Here is a 7,883-nt window from a genome sequence, read left to right as displayed (position 1 = left end):
TTTCATTCATTTTTTTCATCTTCCTGTCTCTCTGTCTCTATCTCTTTCTCTTCTCTTTATCTCTTTCACTCATCACTCTTCTTTCTCTGTCTGTTTGTTTCTCTCTCTCATTTTCTCTCTGTGTCTCTCGCCTATCTCTCTTCTCTCTCTATCTCTCTTATCTGTTTTCTCTCTCTGTCTCTCTCGCTCATCTCTCTTCTCTCTATCTCTCTCATTTCTTTTCTCTCTCTCTCTCTTATCTTTCTATCTCTCTCGCCCATTTCTCTTCTCTCTCTATCACTCTCTTTTTCTGTGCCTCTCTCTCGCTCATCTCTTTTCGCTCTATTTCTCTCTTTTTTTGTCTATCTCTCGCTCATCTCTTGTTTCTCTCTCTTTTTCTATCTCTCCCTCTATCTCTCTATCTCTCTATCTCTTTTTCTATCTATCTCTCTCTTTCACTGTCTCTCTCTCACTCATCACTCTTCTCTTTCTCTCTCTCTCTCTCTACTTGTCTATTTGTCTATCTCTCCCTCACTATGTTCGCCTTACTCACTCTCTTACTCTCATCTTCTCTATTTATCGAGCTCCTTCTCGATTTATCGATCCACTATAAACGACGTCGTCTTACTCTTTTGAACATTTCTCTTTTCACCCATTTTTTCATCTTCCTATCTTTCTGTCTCTGTCTCTCTTCTCTTTCTCTCTCTTACTCATCACTCTTCTATGTCTGTCTGTCTCTCCCTTTCTCTATGTGTCTCTGTCTCTCTTCTCTCTCTCTCTCATCACTCTTCTCTTTTTGTCTGTCTCTCTCTTTCTCTCCGTGTCTCTGTCTCTCTTCTCTTTCTCACTCTGACTCATCACTCTTCTCTATCTGTCTGTCTGTCTCTTTTGCTCTGTGTCTCTCGTCCATCTCTCTTCTCTCTATCTCTTTCATATATCTTCTCTCTCTGTCTCTCTTCTCTCTCTCTTATTTTTTTTTCTCTCTCGCTCTCTCGCTCATCTCTTTCTGTCTCTCTCTCATTTATCTATTTTCGTTCTTTTTTTCTCTGTCTGTCTCTCTCTCTCTTTATCTATATCTTTTCACTCATTTTTTCATCTTCTTCTCTCTCTTTTCTTTGTCTCTCTCATTTATCACTCTTCTCTCTCTGTCTGTCTATTTGTCTCTCTCTCTCTCTCTCTATGTCTCTCATTCATCTATCTCTTCTCTCATCTATTTTCTCTCTTTGTCTCTTTCGCTCATCTCTCTTCTCTCTATCTCTCTCACCCATTACTATTACCATCGTCACCACTCCACTACCACTACTACCACTATTACCACTTCTGTGTAAATATCGATCCACTGTTTCCCTCTTTTTCTCTATGTGTCTGTCTGTCTGTTTGTCTCTCTCCCCCATTGTGTTCACCTTGCTCATATTCTCCATCATCTCTTCTCTATTTACCAAGTTATCCACTACAAGAAAATGCACTTTTAGCGACCACTTTGTCTCTCTCTCTCGCTCATCACTTTGTCTCTGTCTGTCTGTCTGTCTCTCTCTCTCTCTCTCTCTCCATCTCTCTTCTCTATCTGTCTCTCACTCATCTCTCTTTCACCACCTATCTTCTCTACCACATTCACCACTACTACAAATGCCATTCCACTACTACCACTGTTGTCACTCCACCTCTACAACTATCATTACTACCACCATTGCTACCACTCCACTACCACCACTACTACTACCATTACCTCTTCTCTACCACTGCTATTCTATCTCCTCTACTACTAGCACAACTTCACCACTTATCTCCTTCACCATCACTACCACCACCACTATCACCTCTTATCCACCAATTTCACCACTACTGCCACTTCCTATCCTCTACCACAAAAAATTAGTTCTTGATTTTTAGTAAAAAAAAGAAAAACAAATGGGTCACAAAAAAATATTTTTCATTGACCACAAAAAATTAACTTTATTTTAATGGAAAATATTATCCCTACTTCTACCAAATAAAAAAATAATAATAATTTTTTATTCATTAAAATAAATATGAAACAAATAAATTTTTAACCTTACTAAATGAAAAAAAAAATTCATTAACTATAAAAAAAAATTCATTAACTATAAAAATTATTTTAATAAAAAATTCATTAACTATAACATTTGTGGGTGTGTGTAGGGTTTTGTTTGAGAACACACACACAACACAAACACAACAGAGCCATCTCCTCTCCTCCTGCTCTCTCCATCTAGGGTTTCGCCTTCCTCTCTCTCTCTTTCACACAACGACGGCGCCGATCATCCGTCACCGCCGATCCTCCCTCATCGTCGCTCGTACCTCACTGTCAATCCTCCTCCCTTACCGCCGCTGCTGCCTCCCTCTCTCTCTCTCTCTCTCTCACAAACGATATTGACGGTTGCTCGCCCCTCACCGCCACTCCTCCCTCGCCGGCTATCTTCCCTCACCGCCAATTTCAAAGGGTATCTCTGTGTGTGTGTGTGTGTGTGTGTGTGTGTGTGTGTGTGTGTGTCGAGATTTCGGATATAGGGGGGTTTTCATACACACACACACACACATATATATATATATATATATATCTGTGAGTGTATATAGGGGGTTTTTTGATCTGTTACATATATATATATGATCTGGTTTTTTTCTTGATCTGTTTTTCCCATGCAGATCTGCCTAGTACTACTACTCATAACAGCCTCTCTGCTGTGGACGAACACGACAGCCTTCTTTTAGAAGCAATTGGAGAGTAATTCAATTTCTATCCTTTAAACTTTACATTATACATTAGCTTAGCATACATATCCTTTCTATTTATTTATTTTAAATATATACATATATATATATATATATGATCTAGTTTTTTTCTTGATCTGTTATATAAATATATATATATATGTAACAGATCAAAAACTCAATAAAAGATCAACTCATATATATATATATATATATATTTATTTATTTAACAAATCAAGAAAAAAACTAGATCATATATATATATATATATATATATATATATATCTGTTAAATATATCATTCCCTTTTGATTTATGGGGATGCAATGTCATCTTGGTTAAGCTATCTTGGGAAATAAATTGCAGCGGAGAATATGATTTGTTTTCAAGTATCTTTAAACTAGGAAGTGTTGTTTCTCAGCACTAAACATGTCTCCATTTTGCCAATGGGAGTTTGTTTTTGGTATCTAATTGATCTCCATGTATTTAGACATTTTGCCATTTTGATCTCCATTTTGCCGTTTTGATCTCCATTATGCCATTTTGATCTCCATGTAATTGATCTCCATTTTGCCATTTTGGGAGTTTGTTTTTGGTATCTAAACATGTCTCCAACTTGTCTAGCATTTATATACGCCTCCTTTTGTTTTAGTAGTTTTCCTCAGTTATGGGAATTTTTATGCTTTTAGTCAACTTTTTATCTTGATCTGTGAATCATTAATTCAAGGCATGTACTAATTCATTTATGCTATTTTGCTGGGTTCCCATTTGTACTTAACTGGGATTGGAATACAATGGATTTGATTTTTTATCTTGTAATGGATATTTTTTTTTAAGTTTTAATTTCAATTTTTGGGTAACCTATCCCTTGTGCTTGGGATTAATTATTTTCTTTGCTACTTGTTGAATTTTCTTGTGTGTGGGTTGTGTATGGGCTGCTGAATTTTCTTGGAGAAACAGGATGCTATTTTATGAGTTTTGTATGGCACTATCTCAATGATGACAGTCTCAATGTTTTGTATGCTACATGATGTTTTGTGTATGGGTTTTGTATAGCAGTCTCAATGTTACAGGATGTATGGCACTGTGTGGGTTTTGTGTATGGCACTGTGTGGATTTTGTGTGCAGGATGTAATGTGTGTGGCAGTGTCTCAATTCTCAATGTTTTGTATAGCACTGTGTGGGTTTTGTATGCTACAGGATGTAATATGCAGGATGTAATATGCAATTTCACATGCTACAGGTTGTGTATTGCAGCATGTAATATGCATTTTTTTTTTTTAATTGGCAAATATGTTGGCAAATATTTTTGGTTGGTTAACTTGATGACCAACCACTGCCCCAGCTAAGTCCATCCTATGAGACCAAGAGTGGGGGGGGGGCATTGGGGTTTGTTACTTGGTAGCTGGTGCAGGAATTTGCCCTTTTGCTATCTCTAGTGGGTACGTGTTTTGCACCCTTTTTCAGCACATCAACTATTTTTTATTTTTATTTCTATTTCTATTTTGTTTTTTATTTTTAGTTTTTGAGAATTTCCACTGAAGTTTTATAAATAGAGAGGTTCCAAGTATTATTAGTAACTTATATAAAAAAATAAAAAAGTTTCATGTTTTCCTGCTGAATACTTTAGCAGTTGTACATATATCATTTGACCTTTTCTCATTGGTGTCTTCATTTTCTAGTTTCTAAGACATTAAAACCATATGTTTGACATAGGTGATTCTTTTTCTTGTTAAAATTGTTTTTGCATTTTGTTAATTTATTAAGAAAGTTACTTTAATCAGCTACCAGATGGAAGGGTCATCAAAGTTGGCACAGAACGGTTCCAAGCTCCAGAGGCTCTTTTTACTCCTGTAAGTCTGTTTTTCTTGTTAGTTACTTATCTTCAAGAAAATGGGAATTGATCTCTTCTACTATTTGGTACATATACACAGCTATGAGGGCTGGTTGATGGATCTTTGTGCCTTAATTAAAATATGGGCACACTTCATCTGCATATGTACTTTAACAAGATGATTGTGAATAGGTTAAAATTGTTGGTTTGTACAACTTTCTAAGACACTTTGTAAATTGATGGGTATATTTGATCAAATGAAGAATCCAAATTGATGGGTATATGCACTACAGCTATAGAGGCAGGTCCTTTTGCCATGGACCACTCCCTACCTCGTGCCATATACACTTTGTAATGCATTTGGGTTTATTTCATTTATTTTGTTTTATTTAACTTTTAATTTGTTTTATTTTTCACAGCTCTACCAACACATAGTTTTAAGTGGGGGGGAGTACTATGTATCCTGGATTGCCTAGTCAGTAAGAAATTTAAATCCCCTTTTGCATTATATAAAATCATTGCACTGCTTTCTTCTTGGTGATTAATTTGTCTCTCCCAAGTTATATTTGCTGTGATTTTTCACATTATTGGACTTTTTGAAAACTTGGTCTTAATTGCTCTATGTTCTTCTCTTGGAAAACATTTGTCCGCATGTTTTACAGTCTTGCAACTAAAGTAGTCATCTGCCTTTGTGATTTTAATAGTGAATCGCTAATCTAGTTTTGTAAGAACCCAAGGAGATGCCCTCTTTAGTTCTGATACTTCGATATAGCTTTAAATTTAGCTTTTGAAGTTTTTCATTTTTATTTTCCTACAGCCTGGAGAAAGAAATTTTAGACCGTTATCTTGAAGCTGTTTTGAAGGGAAACAAGGATGGGTTGAAGGTAAGACCCAAGTTACATGTGTTATGGTATGGAAGGAGAAGAAAAAAGGAAAAAATATCATGTTTTTTTTTTAGTTTGTTCATCCAATTTAACAATGAGGCTCTCACTTCATGTTAGCTAACAATTCTTCTGATCTTCCTCTACTTCTAACAGAAACTACGGTTGCGGATAGAGGATCCACCGCGAAGAAAGCATATGGTATACCTTGGAGGAGCAGTCCTTGCAGGAATTATGAAGGTACAGTGTTGCCTCTCTCTCTCTCTCTCTCTCTCTCTCATACAAACCAGGACACAGTGGTTTCAATGATGTGTTTTGTCAACTTGCATTTTTCACCCCCATGTTAAGTATGTCTTGTGCTTCTAAAAGTAGACCACAATATTTGGACAGTGCATTTGTTGCTTTCAGATTTGTGAAAAGCAAACTGAAATGAAGAGCAAAAAAGGAAAGCAAGAAAAGAAAAAATAAATAAAGGGAAAATAATTTTCTTAACAAAAAGCAATTTTTTAGATACAGGGAACAAAAACATGAATTGATATGAAGTTGGACATTGAGAAATTTGATTACTCGTGCAGGATGCACCGGAGTTTTGGATTAGCAGAGAAGATTACCTGAAAGAGGGAATTGCATGTCTAAGCAAGTGTGGCCAAGCATGAATTTTTGGCTAGGAGAGTGTTAGCATTTAAGTCTTCCAAGAGTTGGGTGGCTAATGCAGTGATCTATTTTTGTGATAATTCTAGCAAAAGTTTCGTTATGCCATACGTATCGCCCAAAAAAAAAATCTCACCATGCCATACCCCTATTGCTAGGTATAGGGAAAAAATTATGTGTTTTAATGCTTCCTGCATATCTTTATATTGGTGGAGCAGATGTCTATCATGTATATCAGTGTAACAATTTTTGTACTTGAATTTTCCCTTTTATCGTAGGATTTTTTTTCTTTTTTGCGACGGCATTACACCGTCGCAAAAAATAGAAAATTTTAATATTTTTATTAATTTTGTTATAGGTTTTATTTTTTGCGACGGTATTATACTGTCGCAAAAAATATAAATTTTATTATTTAAAATAGTAATTTTATTATTTTTTAATACTTTTTGCGACGGCATTACACTGTCGCAAAAAATAGAAATTTTCATATTTTTAATACTTTTTGCGATGGCACCACACCGTTGCAAAACAGTGTTTTTGCCGTTGCAAAAAAAGACTACTAGCGACGGTATTTTTTGCCGTCTCAAATAACATTTTTAGCGACGGTAAAATAGTTCCGTCGCAAAAAAGTCAAGAAATTTCAAACGTTATTAGCGACTGCACAGTGCCATCGCAAAAAGGCGAAAATGTTGTCGCAAAACATTAGCGACGGCATTGTGCCTTCCAAAAACTCTTTTGCAACCCCTGCAGTTGCGACCCCTCTTGCCGTCGCAAAAAGTATTAGCGATGGCAATAGGAGTATTAGCGACGGTATTTTACCGTCGCAAAAAGTCAATTTTTTTGTAGTGTATAAAACAATAAAATAATACAAATATTTTGTTCATGTCATTTTAAGAGATATAACAATCATCTTCTTTGGTTTAACTCACACAAAAAATTAAGTTTTTATTTTAATTTTGTGTGTTTTATTTTTATTGATTTTTTTTTAATATTTTAAGTAATTTTTTATTTTTTAGATACACCTAATCTAGATATACTTAAGAAGTATAACATTTTGTGATTTTTTTTTTTAAATTCATCAAATACAAAAAAAAATATAAAAACATAAAAATTCAATACATTATCTTATTTTGCTGTATTCAATGGTTTTTTTTAAAAAAAAATTATACAAATTTCATACTTTTTAAATATAGCTAGATTAAATTGATCTAATCTAGATATGACGGTGGAAATAAAAATAAAAAATTATATTCATATATAAAAATTTATACAAAAAATATCATAAAAATTTTGTGATAGAAATATTATTGTAAATATATATATAATTACTCCATAAGAATATGTTCAGGTACAATTTAATGATGAAAAATTATAGAATTTAATCATGATGATAAGAAGAAGAAATGGTAGAAAAAAGGACGAGATGGTCGTTTAAAAAATTTTAGGGTATAATATCAACAATCCATGTGGCAATTTATAATGAGATTACAAACCTAAGGGAGAAAAATATAATTTTTTAAATGTGAGAAGAGATTTATATTAAAGAGAAATATCAAGAGATGTCAGTGTAATTTACCTATTAATTTTTTATCAAGAAAAAAGGACTTAATTCATAAATAAAGAAATAGAGACCACCAATCAGAAGCTTTAGTTAAAATATCAAAAGTAACCCCTTTTACAAAGAAAACCCGACATAAAAATCTTTTTAACGAACACCTTGCCTATATCATTTTATCTAACCACATCCTATGTCCACAGCCATCTAAATTTCATAACACAAACAACAACCACCAAAAAGAAGATAGAAAC

The 7,883-nt window shown here is 34.1% G+C and overlaps 1 long non-coding RNA gene across 1 annotated transcript; it reads left to right on the top strand.

Annotated features, from left to right (window-relative positions):
• The first annotated feature begins 5,292 nt into the window (after positions 1–5,292).
• LOC114266163 (uncharacterized) lies at positions 5,293–6,114 on the top strand. The gene is made up of 3 exons (XR_014348518.1): positions 5,293–5,426; positions 5,580–5,663; positions 5,999–6,114. It is a non-coding gene; the product is annotated as an uncharacterized LOC114266163 (long non-coding RNA).
• The last annotated feature ends 1,769 nt before the right edge of the window (positions 6,115–7,883 follow it).

Source organism: Camellia sinensis, chromosome 13, assembly GCF_055761805.1.
Source record: "Camellia sinensis isolate YWXY chromosome 13, ASM5576180v1, whole genome shotgun sequence".
Taxonomy (NCBI): Eukaryota; Viridiplantae; Streptophyta; class Magnoliopsida; order Ericales; family Theaceae; genus Camellia; species Camellia sinensis.
This window is presented reverse-complemented; position numbering and strand designations above follow the sequence as displayed.